We start from the raw sequence: 18,228 nt of genomic DNA, 5'->3' as shown, positions 1-18,228 counted from the left end.
GGAAGATGAACCCTAAAGTAAAGGATGAACTTTGGCTTAACATGAGATGTTGCTTCATCCATTCTCTTTATCAAATGTTCAACACTGGTTTAGTAACTAACAAACACCCTACACCAATGCAATATGTTGAAAACAACGGAGACTATCAGCTGGAGAGAAGGGGTATTTGATACTATGTGCAATGGCACATTTAATTGTCACCTTGATTGGATTAAAGGATGCCAAAGATTAATGAGTTTCTGGGTGTGTCCATGAGGGTGTGTCTACTAATGATTGGCATATGGGATAGTGAGCCAAACTGGAGAACCTCCTTAAGCTAGGCAGCACCATCCAATAGATCGGTGTCTTGGGTGGAACAAAATTCTTCACTCTCCCAAAGTGGACTCTGCCAGTGATTCTCTAGTGAGTTTCCAGAATCTTTGGTCTGGACCAGGGCAGCACCATTGATCCCCCTTGTTCTGAGACTTCAGCCTCTGGGACTCTGCAGCTACTACTTCTCAAGCTCTCCAGCCTGCAGATGGCCACTGTGGACATCCACCTTCGGGTCAATTAGGCCAATCTAATGAATCCCCTTTGATAATCACACTTCCTCTTGATACTGTTCCTCTAGAGAACACTGACTAATAAACTATGCAAGCCTAAAATTGCTCATCAAAACAAAGTTTATCTAATAAAGAAGTAAATAAACTACCAAGACATGAAGTTTTAAAAATGTAATCATAAGAAACAATATTATATGCTAAATACCTTTTTCATAATAATGCAAAAATAAAGCAAAGAGGAAGAGTCACAGCTACAAATTTCAAAAGTATAAACAAAAGCAAGAAAACTGATTTTCAATACTATTTTCATCTGGAAAGAAATTGGATGATAACTCTTCAAAACTCATTCCAACTGCTGGTGTAGTGGTGTGCACCTGTAATTTCAGCCACTAGGGACGTCAAGGCAGGGAAATGGAAAAAGTTTGAAGCCTGTCTCAGCAACATAGCAAGACACTCAGAAATTCAGTGAGACTGGTCTTCATCAAAAATAAAAAGGGGGTCTGGGACTGTAGCTGAGTGGCAGACAACTTGCTAACATGTGTGAGGCACTGGGTATGATCCTCAGCACCACAGAAAAATAAATAAAATAAAGGTATTCTGTCCATCTACAACTATACAAAATATTAAAAAAAAAGAAAAAAAATAAATAAGAAGGGCGGAGGATGTGCTCAGTGGTCCAGTGCCTGTAGGTTTATCCCCCAGTAAAACACCTGCCCACCTCCAGAACGTTGCTCAGAAATTGAAATTCATTTCTGGGAGATAACTAAGCATGAGCAGTCCATGGCATCAATTCCCAGCACTCAATAAGGAATCAAATAAATAAACAACAGTCTACAATACTAATTCTCTTGGGCTGGAGACTAGGTTGGTAAAATACATGTAATGAGATAAAAATGATTATCATACAAAAGGTACACAATTAGAGGCATAAAAACACAACAAAATCAGTGGAAAGACACCACACTTTCTCACAAAGAAGATTGAATGTTCCCATGACCTAAACTCTGAAAAAACACTGAGTGTTTCAGTAAATTCTGTGAAATTTAGGGCATGGTTTACTGTATTTTGGAGGTAAACTTAAGAAAAACTACACCTAAAAATGGAAATAGTAGGGTTGGGATTCTGGCTCAGCAGTAGAGTACCTAGCACATGAGAAGCCCTAGGTTTGATCCTCAGCACCACATAAAAATAAATAAATAGGTATTGTGTCCAACTACAGCCACAACAAAAAATACTCTTCAAAAAATTGGAAATAGTAAACTGTATCTAAGACCAGCCAAAATGTTGTACAAGGCAGAGAGAATAGAGAGAGCATTTATGTTACTCCCAAATTTCATAAGTTAAAAGGCTAGCTCTCAAAGGGGTGGCCCTCTTAGGAGGCAGTAGGGAGGGAACAGGAATTAGGTGACATGGTGAGGGCATCACCACCCTTATTTAGACACATGGATCTCTCTTTTGCAGAAAACAGGTGTCATTTACTCTTTCACTGATATTCAGTGATTAAATGATTACAGTTGGGTATTCAAGGTATTGCCAAAATTGTCCTTAAAATTTACAATGAAGACGGGTGTGATGGGGCATACCTGTAATCCCAGCGGTTCAGGAGTCTGAGGCCCTAGAAGATGTAGCAAGACACTGTCTCAAAACAAAGAATCTAAAAGGGGCTGGTGGTTAAGCACCACTGGGTTTCATTCCTGATAACAAAAAACCCCGTTAGCATGAACCTGCCAAGTTCAGGCGACAACAGTGAAAAACTCTCATCCTTTGTCATATTCATCATATGAATATATATATATATGTATATATATATTATATATATATAAATTCATATATATATATATATTATATGTTATATATATATATATATATATTTCTCACACCAAGTACATCTAATCAGAATATTATCTATAATATATTATATAATATATATAATATATATTATGTATATATAAAATATATATATTTTTCCTTCAGCTGATGCGACCTCAAGTGACTTAGAAAGACATGGTCTCCAAATTTTTGAAACACTTTTTAAAGATATCATATATATGACCCATATATAATATCTAAAAATGAAAACAATTTGAAATCTATTTAGTAATTCTCCTCACCTCCTGGCCTCTGTTGCTTTGAGGAGGCTCCTGATCTATGAAAGGAAGCAACTGGGGTTGGCTCTGATGCCCAAGGCTCCTTCCCCAGCAGAAAGGGTGGGGGAGGAAGGAAGGCAATCCTCTAGAGCAGCAATGTGGGGTGGAAATAAAATGGGTGCTTTGTGCTTAGTGTCGATGCTCTACTTCAACTGTTAGGAAGTCTTCTGCAGAGATGCGACTCTGGTGACCCCACAGGTCTGGTCAGGTGTTCACCCAAAACCAAACAGAAAAGGTTATGATGCAAAGCAGGAAAGAAACATTGACCAGTGCAGCTACACCAGGAAGACAAGGAAACCCTGTCCTTACCCTGTCTTCAGATGCTGACAAGGACTTTGAGATTTTATAGAAAGGGTAATCATAGGCATGTATGGATAGGGGAAATCGTATCTAGGATTTAGTATTATCTGTAGGATTTAAGCTTCAGGCATCTGTGGTCTTATACCTTGTCTCTGAGCTCACACTCACTTGCCCCTTGGACACATGTCACTCCATTGCACAGACTGACCTCACTTTGTCAGGAGGAAGTCCCCCTCCAGTGTATTCTTTCCATGTCAAGGTTTTCAAGAAAAGCCACAAGCCCTAGGAAGCAACATACCCCCAGTAGCTGACCCTCAGTATCCTGGGTTTCAACTGATAGTCAAACCAGAAAGAAACAAAATCCCTGCTCAGCTGGGCCCATTAACCCTGCATATAAACCATAAAAATTGCCACTTGAAGCCAATACTGCCTGTCATGTCTATCCCCCTCTTGGAAATTAAGTACAACTTTATTCTCTACTCTTAATTTGGGCTTTGTGAAGTCTTTCACATCCTGCTCACTGGCCCAAGTTCATTCTACCTAACAATATTGCCCATGGCCAAGGGGGGCTATTGTGTAAAAAGTCCTATTCCCACAGGTGTGGAAAAGTGGACACATAGCTGCCCAGGGCTGAGAATTGAATTCCAGGTGCCTTTATTGTCCCCCATGGTAGAGATTGAATTGAGGGCAGGGGCACTTTGTCACTGAGTATCCCTTTTATTGTGGTTCAAAGAAGGTGGGTGTGAGCATAACTGTAATGGGCCCGAGAGAATAACTCCAGATGGTGACTCCAAGCTACTATCAATCCAATGAAGAAGTTGACAAATCAGAGGGTGAGACCCAGCATGGTTGTTCATGCCTGTAATCCCAGAAGCTCAGGAGGCCGAGACAGGAAGATTGCTAGTTCGAATCTAGCCATCAGCAAAAATGAGGTGCTAAGCAACTCAATGAGAGCCTGACTCTAAATAAAATACCAAACATGGATGGTTTATGAGAATATAGTATTTTGCCTTAAATGTAGAATTGAGACATAAGAAAGGCAGCCTGAGAGCAAGGAGAGCAAAATGGAGAGTCACATGTACAGCCTCAGACTGTGGATGTGGCAGATCCCGAGTCCATGCACCTGAACCACCCTGGACACACAGGAGGTCGGGGAGGGGTCACCCTGACCAAGAGAGAAAAAAACAGTGTTGATTTAGGTAAAGTCAAAAGAGTCTAGGTCCAAGATGCACTCAACCCAAGAAGACTTTCCCGGCACAAAAGGACAAAGGGAGTTGGGGACAACTAAGGGTGTATTGCTTTATATGCAAATATGGGGGGGGGTTGATACCAGGGATTTAACTGAGTGCTGCCTAGCCACTGAACCAAACTTCCAGCTCTTTTTTACTTGGACACAGGGTCTGGCTAAGTGGCTTAGGGCCTCCCTAAGCTGCAGAAGCTGGCTTCCAACTTGCAGTTTTCCTGCATTAACCTCCCAAACCACTGGGATTTCAGGCATGTGCCACTCTGCCCTGCAGCATGCTTCTTTAAACAGCCCAGTGGGACACAGGGAAACCCAGGTGAAGATCTGGAAGTTGGTGCACCCCATAGTACTTTGCCAAAGAGGAACTGGGGTGGGAAGCGGGGACCCTTGTGAACCAGAGGATAGAATGCTGACTGCAATTTGCCTGCTCACCCAGATGTTCCATCCTGAAATACTCTCAGCGAAAGCTGTGCTTTTTCTGTACCTGTGTCTCTTAGTCTTTTAGGGGACACACACAAGAATGGTGGGAACAAACGGTTAAGAGAATAATCCTGGAAAATGGGCCCGCCGTGCTGACCTGCACATGCATTCTTTTCCAAAGAGCAATATACCTGCAACTCTGCCTGGCCTAAGTGGACAGGAGGTGTCACATACCTCAGCAAACTACCTGTGATTTGCATGAGAGATCCAGGCAGGAAACCCCCTAAGAGGAACCCAAGTGACTATGCAGAGACAGACTTTGTGACTCTTTCCACAGACCAGATTTTGGAAGAAATGATAATTTTTTGGATAAGAATCCAATTAGAATGGCTCAGCGTGGGCCAAGGTGACATAGAGTTGCCACGACTGTCGAGACTTGAAAGTATGATGTCACCCTGGTGTCAAAAGTCAAAATGTGCACCTGGGCAGGAGTCTCTGGAAACTTCCCAGGGACTTCAATAAAACTAGAATGCAGAAGAGGCACACGGTCTCTCTGCTTTCAGAGAGGACCCACTATCGCCCTTGAGAATGTCTCCTTCCCCTTCAAGAAGTTCATGTCTGTTACAGGGTAACCTGTCTGAAAACTTTCTGATGTTATTGCAAAAATCAAGGGTTCAAGGGGGTATTTTCAAAGACTCAGTTTCTCAGGAGGTCCCAGCTCTATAATGAGTTCATTCTCTCTAAAAAAAAAAAAAAAATCAGAAACCTTCATTAACAAACAGCAAAACAAAACAAACAACAACAAAAATAGATCAGTAACCTGCTAGAGCAGCCTCCACAATTTAGCTTCACTATGTCTCAGAATAAAACTTGCAATAGAGATGTAGTTCAGAGGGCCGGGCTTGGTGGTGCACACTTCAAGTCACAGCAGCTTGTGAGGCTGAGGCAGGAGGACCGTGAGTTCAAAGCCAGAGTCAGCCATGGTGAGGTCATAAGCAATTTGGATAGACCCTTTTTCTAAATAAAATACAAAATTGGGCTGGGGATGGGGCTCAGTGGTTGAGTGCCCCTGCATTCAATCCCCAGTCCCCACCCCCCTCCAAAAAGACATAAGAAAATAGAATGTAAAAGGGCACATATAAATCTAACGACATCAACAGTGACATTTTATGGGAATTGACTGAGCGATCCTATCCAAAGGTAGAGGTCATCAGAAAAAATAAAATAAAAACAATGTCCAATTCTACGCACCTGAGACCCAGATCAGGAAATGTAATGAGCAAACTAGTCCCAACTTTGCCCCAGATCTCCCTCCTGGCTGCCTGAGTGAATGCAGGTTGGGGCTCTGGCTTCCAACAAGATTCTGATTAGGAAGGGCAGACCCACAGAGGTATGGCGAAGCCCTGTGAGAGACCAGGTTCCCCTTGGTCAGGATAGTCACAAAGGGCTTTTGGTTTGAGGTGGGCTCTTCCTCCGGCAGAAGGGCCAGGCCAACAGCCTACTGAGTGCCCCCTGGGAGGGGGATATAAAATTTGAAACTTTCCTGCCCACCTCTGGCCAGAAAAGTAACAAGAAGTGTCCTGACAGTCCCCTGTTTGGGATGGTTTCAAAGTTAATGGGGGCTGCCTTGGTGTGGGTGAAGCTCACACTACATACAGGCTTGAAGAGTCAGAAAGATGGATAGGGAACATGGCTGGATCACTGGCTTCTGGTTCCTCTCACTAAAGCACTCAGGGTCACTCCAGGGGAACTGGGCTGCAGGAAATAACCACAAAAAGAGACACAGATACCTTTTTCTTTGGGTTCTGTGATGGCTCCTCTGACCTTAAGGGTTCACAGAAAGAGAGAGAGAGACAGTTTCAGGGGTTGATGTAGTGATCAGTCAGAGCCTCTTGCTTCAGGACTGGAAGGCGGGGGGTCATTCAGAGTGGCTACCCACATATTTCCTCTTCCTTAATATTTGAAGGTGATTGGGAAATTGTATCTTTCAGTCACTGGATTCCTGATCTGAGGTCATCATGATCTACTATTGAAACACAGAAGGCATTAGTAGAAAACATACTATCTCTAGGACATAACCAACTTGGAAGATCCAGGTTAGTAATAATAATAATAATAATAATAATAATAATAATAATAATAATAATAATAATATTCTGCCAAACACTCATCAGAAGATTCTTCATCTTTTCTTGATTTTATTGGGAAGCCTTGCACTTGGCAATGGTAACATAGACATTGTCATTTGCCATGGCGCTTCAGCCTCTCCACAAACCATGGAGCAGAGGGCTCAGTCACAATATTTATCACAGTGGCTTTTTAGAGCATTTTAACTCAGTTCTAATTTTTTCCATCAGCATTTATCTGACTAGGAAAACTCTTGGAAGGAATTTAAGTCCAACATTATGAAAATCCCTATATTGTCAGTTTGAAACAGAGCCATAAAGACTGTTTCATGGAAGCAAGGAATAATATTTAAAGTGGTCACTTCATGAGACCAGGAGCTGGCCTAGATCTGGTTAACTGGCATGCACCTGTTTCAGACCTGAACCTTAACTTCAGCAGAGTGTAGCTCTGAAATATCAGCTGGCAATAACTAAGATGAGTTGTATTCATACAGGCGACAGGATAGTCATCATCCTTTCTCTTAATTCTCACATTTAAGGAGTCTGTTAGGTCTGTCCGTGATGTAGATATTCTGAAGGCAGAAGACAAACATCCTAACATCCTTTTGGGTGCCATCTCACTGAGGGTTAGGGTATTACCAGTAAAACCTCCAGGTGACAGGCATCCTCCTGTAATTATTCTTGTCCATTCTAGGAGACCAGCCTAAAAGCATCCACTATTTCTAGAACTCTTGAGTGGTCCTGACTAGACATTTGCATAATACTCAGGAATACTCAGGAATAATACTTTGGAAAGTTGCCAGTTTCTATTGTAGAATGATCAGGGCAACCCTACATTGGTGGATACCTTATGTAAATAACTGGCCTGTAGAGAAAAATTCTATTTCAACAATCTTTCTCTTTGGACAATGGTCCAGATAAATAGTCTTAATTTCTAAGGGCAGCATGATTGTCTGGTTTAAGTTTCTCGTATGGTGACTATTCCTCAAATAGAATCCCAGACAACCTGTTTGCCATAGGATCAACAGATAACTGGCCACTACAGTCAGTAGGATTAATCTAGTTTCATGGGTGGAATTTCTAGTCCACACTACAATGCACATTAAAAATGGATCTGAGGGCTAGGGTGGTGGCTCGATGGTGGAGCGCTTGCCTAGCACGTGCAAGGCCCTGGGTTTGATCCTCAGCACCACATGAGAAAATAAACACAATAAAGGTATTGTTTCCATCTACAAGTAAAAAGAAATTTTAAAAAAATAGATCTGAGGATCCAACATGGCTGCCAGCGAGGAAGCAGCGATTCCAATGTCTCCACATTAACGGGATTGGAAAGACCCATTGGAACAGCGGCAGTCTACCTACTGAGGAACTTCTAGCCAAATTCCATTAAGAGGGGACCTGCCAGGAATTGGTAGGTTTATTAGAAGTGTCAGTTTGTCCCAGACAAGTGGATCTTGGCCGGCCATGCGGGCGCGGAGGTCCAGTCCCGCAGCCACCAGCTGCTTCAGAAAGCGGCCGGCGGCCCTAAGCGGCGCGGCGCAGCGCGGCCCGCCCGAACCCGCAGACGGCACCCTCCATCTCGCCGTCCCGGGAGGCCCCGCTCTTGCTCAGCGAACGGCCACCCCGCCCACCTGGATCTTAGCCACACGGCCGCAGCTGCCCAGCTCTACAGGCAGCCCCCAGCGACCCGGCGCAGCGAGAAGTGTCCCCGCCTGGCCCAGCAGACAGCCCATGCCCTCCCGGCTCTCATAACAGCCCCGCCCACCAGGCGAACGGCTCCCCCACCCCAGACAGCATGAAGGAAATCTAACCAACCCTTTATGAAATAGCGAACTGGGAACTAAAACCAGAGATTGTGTCAGACCAGAGACAAGCCAGTTCCACCCCTTCCTTCGGACACTCCGGCAAGGAGCCAGGGGCCTGCCATAGCAGAGAGGGGAAGTCACCAAAGTTCGGCCAAAGAGATTCCTTCCCAGCAGAATCTACTTTAGCAGGTGTGTGACTCCCACCCACACCAGATACAAACAACCAGGAAAATTCAAAATCTCTCCGTGGGCGTGACCGTAAGGGCCAAAGGACTCTCGACCCCCAACTCCCCCTACTGCCAGTGATGAGGGCGTGACTGTAGGGGCAGAGGGAAGCAGAGAAGACTCCCCACCCCCAACTCCCCCAACCGCGAACTGAGAGGGTTTGACGGTAGGGGCAGAGGGAAACAGAGGACACTCCAGACCCCCAACTCCTCCTACCGCCAGCAGTGTGGTTGTGACTGTAGGGGCTGAGGGAAGTAGAGGGGATCCTCGACCCCCAACTCCTATTACCATTAGCAGCGACACCAATGGTCTTAGCTGCCAGATTCTGAAGGTGTGCCCACCAAAGGGGTCCAGAAAAATTAAACAATTGACTCCCAGACCACAGCTCCACAGCACTGGGGCTTAGATGAATGACAGCGAGAGTGCTCAGTAGTTAGGGAAATAGAGCACTCGGTGGGGCTGAAAGTGTAACCAAATCCTTGGGGAAATGCCTCCGGTGAGCAGGACCTGGCTGGCTGGCAGGAGGAAGGGGAGGAGGGGCCGTAGAAGTGAAACGGCTCTGGACCAACAGGATTGAGAGACTCCCAGGAACTGCCTTACAGGGATTGCTGTTGACACACTGAGGGCAAAACTCAGCCCAGAGGGCACAGCTTTGCCTATGGGAAGAGAAGAAAATGGATCTCTAAGACCTAATTTTATTTCCTATTTCATTTTAATTTTTTCTCTCCCTTTTCCCTCTCTTTCTCCCCTTCCAAGTTTTACTGCTCTTTCCATTCTCCTCTATGCTATCTATCTCCCTCTCCTTCTTTCTTTTCAAGAGCACCTACCTTCCCCTTCCCCCCAACTTTCGTCCAAAGCATTACGTCCTCCATTTCACGTAACTGTCTAAATACAAATAGGTGTGTGCCCTCCCCCCGTGCCTGCAACGTAGCCGGACTGCAACCCACCAGCACGTCAGGTCCAGCAACCTGGGAGTGGCAGAGCCGCCCCACACGCCTGCAAGGTAGGCGCACCTGCTACCTACCAGCAGAACAGGCCCAGTGGCCTGCCGATGCGGTAGGCACAGTGCCCCAATTGGAGGAGGAGCAGAGTTCCTGCCCGCATCTGCACGGGACACTTTGCAACTATACAAGAGTAATACAAATATATAGGGGGAAAATTCAACAACACAACAGTCTCAGTAAGCAGAAAGAAACGTGAACAGTATGAAGAGACAAGGAAAGAAAGGACCACAAGCAATGCAGGTCAACTCAACGTTAGAAGAGGTAATATCTGCAGCAGATGGAATGTCAGATAAAGAATTCAGGAGATACATGCTTCAGATGATCTGGAGTCTCAAGGAAGACATTAGACAGCAAAATCAGACAATGAAAGAACTCTTCAACAATGAAATACATAAACAAATCCAGGAAGCAAAAGATCAACTATACAGGGAGATAGAGGTTATAAAAAACAAACAAACAGTAATCCTAGAAAGGCAGGAAGCAATAACCCAACTTAAAAACTCAATTGAGAATACTACCAGCAGAGTAGAACACTTAGAAGATAGAACATCAGACAGTGAAGACAAAGTATTTCAACTTGAAAAGAACATAGAGAGCTCAGCAAGACTGTTAAGAAACCATGAGCAGAACATCCAAGAAATATGGGATAACATTAAAAGACCAAACTTAAGAGTCATTGGGAAACAGGAAGGCACAGAGCTCCAAACCAAAGGAATGAGCATTCTATTCAATGAAATAATTCGAGAAAACTTCCCACACTTGAAGAACGAGACAGAATCCCAAATCCTAGAAGCCTACAGGATGCCGAATGTGCATAATCATAAGAGATCCACACCTAGACACATTATAATGAAGATGCCCAACATACAGAATAAGGAGAGAATTTTAAAAGCTACAAGAGAAAGGAAGCAGATTACATTTAGGGGTAAACCAATCAGGATAACAGCTGATCTCTCAACACAGACTTTGAAAGCTAGAAGATCCTGGAATAACATATTTCAAACACTGAAAGGAAATGGGTTCCAACCAAGAATTGTGTATCCAGCAAAATTAAGCTTCAAGATGGAAGATGAAATTAAAACCTTCCACAATAAACAAAAGCTAAAAGAATTTGCAGCTAGAAAACCATCTCTCCAAAAAATCCTCAGCAAAACATTACAGGAAGAGGAAATGGAAAATAACAATGAAAACCATCAGTGGGAGGTAGGACAGTAAAGGGGAGAAAATAATCAAAGAGGAAAACAAACCATATTCAGTAACATAAATAAACAAATATGGCTGGAAGGATAACCCATATCTCAATAATAACCCTAAATGTTAATGGCTTAAACTCACCAATTAAGAGACACAGACTAGTAGAATGGATCACAAAACATGACCCAAAAATATGCTGCCTACAGGAGACGCATTTGATAGGAAAAGACATACATAGACTGAAGGTGAAAGGTTGGGAAAAATCATATCACTCATATGGACTTCTGAAACAAGCAGGAGTGTCCATACTCATATCAAATAAAATAGATTTCAAGCCAAAATTAATCAAAAGGGATAAAGAGGGACACTACATACTGCTCAAGGGAACCATACACCAACAAGACATAACAATCATAAATATATATGCCCCAAACAATGGTGCAGCTATGTTCATCAAACAAACTCTTCTCAATTTCAAGAGTCTAATAGACCACCATACAATAATCATGGGAGACTTCAACACACCTCTCTCACCACTGGACAGATCTTCCAAACAAATTTGAATAAGGAAACTGTAGAACTCAATAACACAATTAACAAACTAGACTTAATTGACATATATAGAATATACCACCCAACATCAAGCAGTTACACTTTTTTCTCAGCAGCACATGGATCCTTCTCAAAATAGATCATATATTATGTCACAGGGCAACTCTTAGACAATATAAAGGAGTAGAGATAATACCATGCACTTATCTGACCATAAAGGAATGAAATTGAAAATCAACGATAAAAGAAGGAAGGAAAAATCATGCATCACTTGGAGAATGAACAATAGGTTACTGAATGATCAATGGGTTATAGAAGACATTAAGGAGGAAATTAAAAAATTCTTAGAGATAAATGAAAACACAGACACAACATATCGGAATCTATGGGACACATTGAAAGCAGTTCTAAGAGGAAAATTCATTGCATGGAGTTCATTCCTTAAAAAAAGAAAAAACCAACAAATAAATGATCTCATACTACATCTCAAAATCCTAGAAAAAGAAGAGCAAAACAACAGCAAAAGAAGTAGGAGGCAAGAAATAATTAAAATCAGAGCTGAAATTAATGAAATCGAAACAAAAGAAACAATTGAAAAAATTGACAAAACTAAAAGTTGGTTTTTTGAAAAAATAAATAAAATCGACAGACCCTTAGCCATGCTAATGAAGAGAAGAAGAGAGAGAACTCAAATTTCTAGCATACGGGATGAAAAAGGCAACATCACAACAGACACTTCAGAAATACAGAAGATAATCAGAAATTATTTTGAATCCTTATACTCCAATAAAATAGAAGATAGTGAAGGCATTGATAAATTTCTTAAGTCATATGATCTGCCCAGATTGAGACAGGAGGATATAGACAACCTAAACAGACCAATATCAATTGAGGAAACAGAAGAAACCATCAAAAGATTACCAACTAAGAAAAGCCCAGGACCAGATGGGTATACAGCAGAGTTTTACAAAACCTTTAAAGAGGAACTAATACCAATACTTTTCAAGCTATTTCAGGAAACAGAAAAAGAGGGAGAACTTCCAAATTCATTCTACGAGGCCAACATCACACTGATTACTAAACCAGAAAAAGATACTTCAAAGAAAGAAAACTACAGACCTATATCTCTAATGAACCTAGACGCAAAAATCCTCAATAAAATTCTGGCGAATCGGATTCAAAATGATATCAAAAAAATTGTACACCATGATCAAGTAGGATTCATCCCTGGGATGCAAGGCTGGTTCAATATACGGAAATCAATAAATGTTATCCACCACATCAATAGACTTAAAAATAAGAACCATATGATCATCTCGATAGATGCGGAAAAAGCATTCGACAAAGTACAGCATCCCTTTTTGTTCAAACCTCTCGAAAAAATAGGGATAACAGGAACATACCTCAACATTGTAAAAGCAATCTATGCTGAGCCCCAGGCTAGCATCATTCTGAATGGAGAAAAATTGAAGGCATTCCCTCTAAAATCTGGAACAAGACAGGGATGCCCTCTCTCACCACTTCTGTTCAACATAGTTCTCGAAACACTGGCCAGAGCAATTAGACAGACGAAAGAAATTAAAGGCATAAAAATAGGAAAAGAAGAACTTAAATTATCATTATTTGCAGATGACATGATTCTATAACTAGCAGACCCAAAAGGGTCTACAAAGAAACTATTAGAGCTAATAAATGAATTCAGCAAAGTGGCAGGATATAAAATCAACACGCATAAATCAAAGGCATTCCTGTATATCAGAGACAAACCCTCTGAAATGGAAATGAGGACAACCACTCCATTCAAAATATCCTCAAAAACAATAAAATACTTGGGAATCAACCTAACAAAAGAGGTAAAAGACTTATACAATGAAAACTACAGAACCCTAAAGAGAGAAATTGAAGAAGATCTTAGAAGATGGAAAAATAAACCCTGTTCATGGATAGGCAGAACTAAAATCATCAAAATGGCGATATTACCAAAAGTTCTCTATAGGTTTAATGCAATGCCAATCAAAATCCCAACGGCATTTCTTGTAGAAATAGAGAAAGCAATTATGAAATTCATATGGAAAAATAAAAGACCCAGAATAGCAAAAACAACGCTAAGCAGGAAGTGTGAATCAGGTGGTATAGCGATACCAGACTTCAAACTATACTACAGAGCAATAGTAACAAAAACAGCATGGTATTGGTACCAAAACAGGCGGGTGGACCAATGGTACAGAATAGAGGACACAGAAACCAACCCACAAAACTACAACTTTCTTATATTTGATAAAGGGGCTAAAAGCATTCAATGGAGGAAGGATAGCATCTTCAACAAATGGTGCTGGGAAAACTGGAAATCCATATGCAACAAAATGAAACTGAATCCCTTTCTCTCGCCATGCACAAAAGTTAACTCAAAATGGATCAATGAGCTTGATATCAAACCAGAGACAAGGCATCTGATACAAGAAAAAGTTGGCTACAACCTACACACTGTGGGGTCGGGCTCCAAATTCCTCAATAGGACACCCATAGCACAAGAATTAATATCTAGAATCAACAAATGGGACTTGCTCAAACTAAAAAGTTTTTTCTCAGCAAAAGAAACAATAAGAGAGGTAAATAGGGAGCCAACATCATGGGAACAAATTTTTACTCCTCACACTTCAGATAGAGCCCTAATATCCAGAGTATACAAAGAACTCAAAAAATTAGACAATAAGATAACAAATAACCCAATCAACAAATGGGCCAAGGACCTAAACAGACACTTCTCAGAAGAGGACATACAATCAATCAACAAGTACATGAAAAAATGCTCACCATCGCTAGCAGTCAGAAAAATGCAAATCAAAACCACCCTAAGATATCATCTCACTCCAGTAAGATTGGCAGCCATTAAGAAGTCAAACAACAACAAGTGCTGGCGAGGATGTGGGGAAAAGGGTACACTTGTACATTGTTGGTGGGACTGCAAATTGGTGCAACCAATTTGGAATGCAGTATGGAGATTTCTTGGAAAGCTGGGAATGGAACCACCATTTGATCCAGCTATTCCCCTTCTGGGTCTATTCCCTAAAGACCTAAAAACAGCATGCTACAGGGACACTGCTACATCGATGTTCATAGCAGTACAATTCACAATAGCAAGACTGTGGAAGCAACCTAGATGCCCTTCAATAGACGAATGGATAAAAAAATGTGGCATTTATACACAATGGAGTATTACTCTGCATTAAAAATGACAAAATTATAGAATTTGGAGGGAAATGGATGGCATTAGAGCAGATTATGCTAAGTGAAGCTAGCCAATCCCTAAAAAACAAATGCCAAATGTCCTCTTTGATATAAGGAGAGTAACTAAGAACAGAGTAGGGAAGAAGAGTATGAGAAGAGGACTAACATTAAAGAGGGATGAGAGGTGGGAAGGACAGGGAGAGAGAAGGGAAATTGCTTGGAAATAGAAGGAGACCCTCAGGGTTATACAAAATTATATACAAGAGGAAGTGAGGGGAAAGGGAAAAATAATACAAGGGGGAGAAATGAATTACAGTAGAGGGGGTAGAGAGAGAAGAGGGGAGGTGAGGGGAGGGGAGGGGGGATAGTAGAGGATAGGAAAGGCAGCAGAATACAACAGACACTAGTATGGCAATATGTAAATCAGTGGAAGTGTAACTGATGTGACTCTGCAATCTGTATACGGTGTAAAAATGGGAGTTCATAACCCACTTGAATCAAAGTGTGAAATATGATATATCAAGAACTATGTAATGTTTTGAACAACCAATAAAAAAATTAAAAAAAAAGAAACACAAATACCTTTTTCTTTGGGGTTGCTGTGACAGCTCCTCTGACCTTAAGGGTCCGCAGAAAGAGGGAGAGAGAGAGCACGCGCTGACCCCTTTTATTGAGGAGAAGCTATTCAAATGAGGCAAGGGGTCAGGTTTCAGGGGCTGAGTCTATCTTCATGATGTCCACTGTCAGCAGGTTGACTGACACATGGGTAGGCCACACCCAAGGGCACAGTAAGAGGAGGGGACACACACAAGGCACTTCTGTGGAAGATTCTATCCTAAACAGGGCAAGGGGTTGTATTACAAAGGAACAGGTGAGCATAGCTTCACCCATGGGGCTGTAGCAAGACACACCCATTTCTGTGACTGAGCGCCTCAGCACCCAGCTGGGGAGTGTAACTCAGTCACCTGTAAGGTTGGCCTCCCACAAGGGCTGACATCTCTGGATCAATCTTTAGTCATTTGAACCTCGGTTCTGGGTCCTCCATGTCTGATAGCGCATTCAGGTACCCCAATAGAATGAGAGGCACTTTCTCGGAAAACACAAGCATGACTTTTACCCCACATTATCACTGAATCTTATCCTTTCTGTTGTTATGTTTGTAAATCCTTCCACCAAACATGGCTCAAGGGACCTGCTGCAGTGCAAAAAATGTGTTTTTCAGCTGCAGTGTGACTTTCAGAGTCACAATAAAAAAATTAAAACAAAACATGATTAAAGTTATTTTGTGGGGCCTTATCACCCACTTTTTTTATAATTACAGCTTAATAAATAAATGAGCTCATTCTACAATGGCTTGATATTGATGCTTCTATGGAATATCTGTTTTGTGATGAATACAAAATTGATGGCAAAACTGCTGAAAAGAAAAATTGCTATAAGCTAGTGTATTATCAATTTCAATCTGTAAAAGACATTTTAATGCTACAAAAGTAGCTAGATAGTGAGAAATAACATGCTGAGTATTTTCTTTTACACAGGCACTGGCAAAAATAAATCTAGAGTAAGTATCAACAATAACGTGAACTTAACACTGTTTGCCAAATTGAGGGATGTGAGTTACATTCATTTGCCATAACTGATTTGGTAATAAACCATGGGATTAACCCCAGTTGGTAAAGATAAAATATGTTTAAAACATTGTGAGATTTGATGAACAATTTGACAAGTTTTTCCCCAGGAATATTAAATTTTTATGTAAAGAAGAAGTATTCTGATGATGTAAAGAATGTGAGGCTTGTGCACAATCATATAAAGATATTTATTCACAAACAGCAACAAGTTAATCAATCTTATCATTACCTGATTCTAAAGGACTTGGAAGATTAGAATGTGCCCTACTTATATGGCTAATGAAACATGGATAGTGACACATTTGAATTGTCTTTTGTAAGGTCTGAAACAAATTAAATAACTCTTGCAATGGTGTGTTCCCAGTAGTTGATGTTTAAATATTTTTTTGTAACACGTACTGCATGTAAAATATCTGAATAAACATTGATTGATTGGCTCCTTTGCAAAATGAATTAAAGCACAAATGAGAGCTTGAAGTTCTGCTCACTGTGCAGAAGTATAAGATGTCTGTATTATCTCTGTATGACCATTGCTATAGAAACCTACTTTTCCTGAACTTGATCCATCAGAAAATATTGTTAGTGCTCCAACTATTGGTTAAGCACATAGAATTTTGGGGAAAATAAATGTAGTCACAAGAGCAAACTAAATAATTTTATCATGAAGGTAATGGCTTTCCATTTGACCAGGGAAATTAGCAAAAGCTATCTGACAATTATTAGAAGACTGCCAAAGCCAATCATGTTCTGCAGTAGAAAAGGAGACAACAATAATATTAGGCTATGACCCAAATATCTGCAAAACTCATGTCATTCCTTTAATAACTGAGTAAGAAAGCCATGGAAATGAGTTGATGACTTTTGAGGAGAATGAGGTAGGCAAGGCCACTCAATAATTCCCAATTATTGCCATATTGCTCCTGTAGGAGTATGAACATTGGGAAATGTTAGTCAATATACAGGCTCTTGTGGATTAATTCTAGTAAGCTGTGCAGTCTCCATGGCAGATTCAACCTTTGTTATGGGAATCCTTTTTTTCTGCCATAAGTTGATGAGAAAGTACAGAAGGATCTCCCTGGGCAATCTGAAACAGAGGACTGAAATCTGCAGTGGCTAATTTTAAACTTGGTCACACCCAATGAATATCACCTAGTAACTTTTAGATGCCATGTGCCTTGGGCAATCTATTGTGCTTGGGGTGCTGCCGATATTTCCCAAGGTAAAACCTAAATCTCCATGGCCCCATAATGAGAGAAGACCCCCAAGGAATTCACAGGTGACTCCCTGCAACTTAGTTGGGCCCTACCTCAAAATAAAATATAAAAATGGCTGGGGACAGGTCTCAGTTGTAAAGTGCTCCTGGGTAAAACTACCAGTACAAGAAAAAAACAAGCAAACAAATAAAAACAAAAAAGAAAACAGCTGGAGGGCTCTGCACATGTGAGACAAAATCATCTGTAACGGAAATTGTTAGAGGCAAGAACATGATATATACTTGTAATTACATAGATTAAATTATATATTAAATATATGCATATTTGTGATAAATATTAAGATATATAATATATATCAATAAAGTGGGCAATCTCACAAATTAAGTTATAAATGTATACATGTCTAAAAACAGTGTTCCAAAATATGTGAAGTGAAAACTATCAGGATTAAAGGGAAAAAAATTTACAAAAAGTGGTGGATAATTTGTGATATCCCACTTTCAAGAAAAAATGAAATGACTAGCAAAAATTCATGTAAAACGAACTGACTTGAACAACAACATAACTACACTAGATCTACAGGACTATACAGAATAT

At 41.1% G+C, this 18,228-nt stretch overlaps 2 long non-coding RNA genes across 2 annotated transcripts in view; both read right to left on the bottom strand.

Annotated features, from left to right (window-relative positions):
• Positions 1-18,228, bottom strand: part of LOC308640645 — a 357,814-nt gene that overhangs the window by 289,381 nt on the left and 50,205 nt on the right. Inside the window, exon 2 of the long non-coding RNA XR_014020326.1 lies at positions 6,443-6,678. This is a non-coding gene — a long non-coding RNA (uncharacterized lncRNA). The remainder of the gene's footprint in view (positions 1-6,442; positions 6,679-18,228) is intronic.
• LOC308640644 lies at positions 15,439-16,167 on the bottom strand. Its single transcript, XR_014020325.1, has 2 exons — positions 15,752-16,167; positions 15,439-15,621 (listed from the first exon to the last, which is right to left on the bottom strand). It is a non-coding gene; the product is annotated as an uncharacterized lncRNA (long non-coding RNA).

This window comes from Spermophilus citellus (genome assembly GCF_964194105.1).
Source record: "Spermophilus citellus genome assembly, contig: SCAFFOLD_170, whole genome shotgun sequence".
Classification (NCBI taxonomy): Eukaryota; Metazoa; Chordata; class Mammalia; order Rodentia; family Sciuridae; genus Spermophilus; species Spermophilus citellus.
This window is presented reverse-complemented; position numbering and strand designations above follow the sequence as displayed.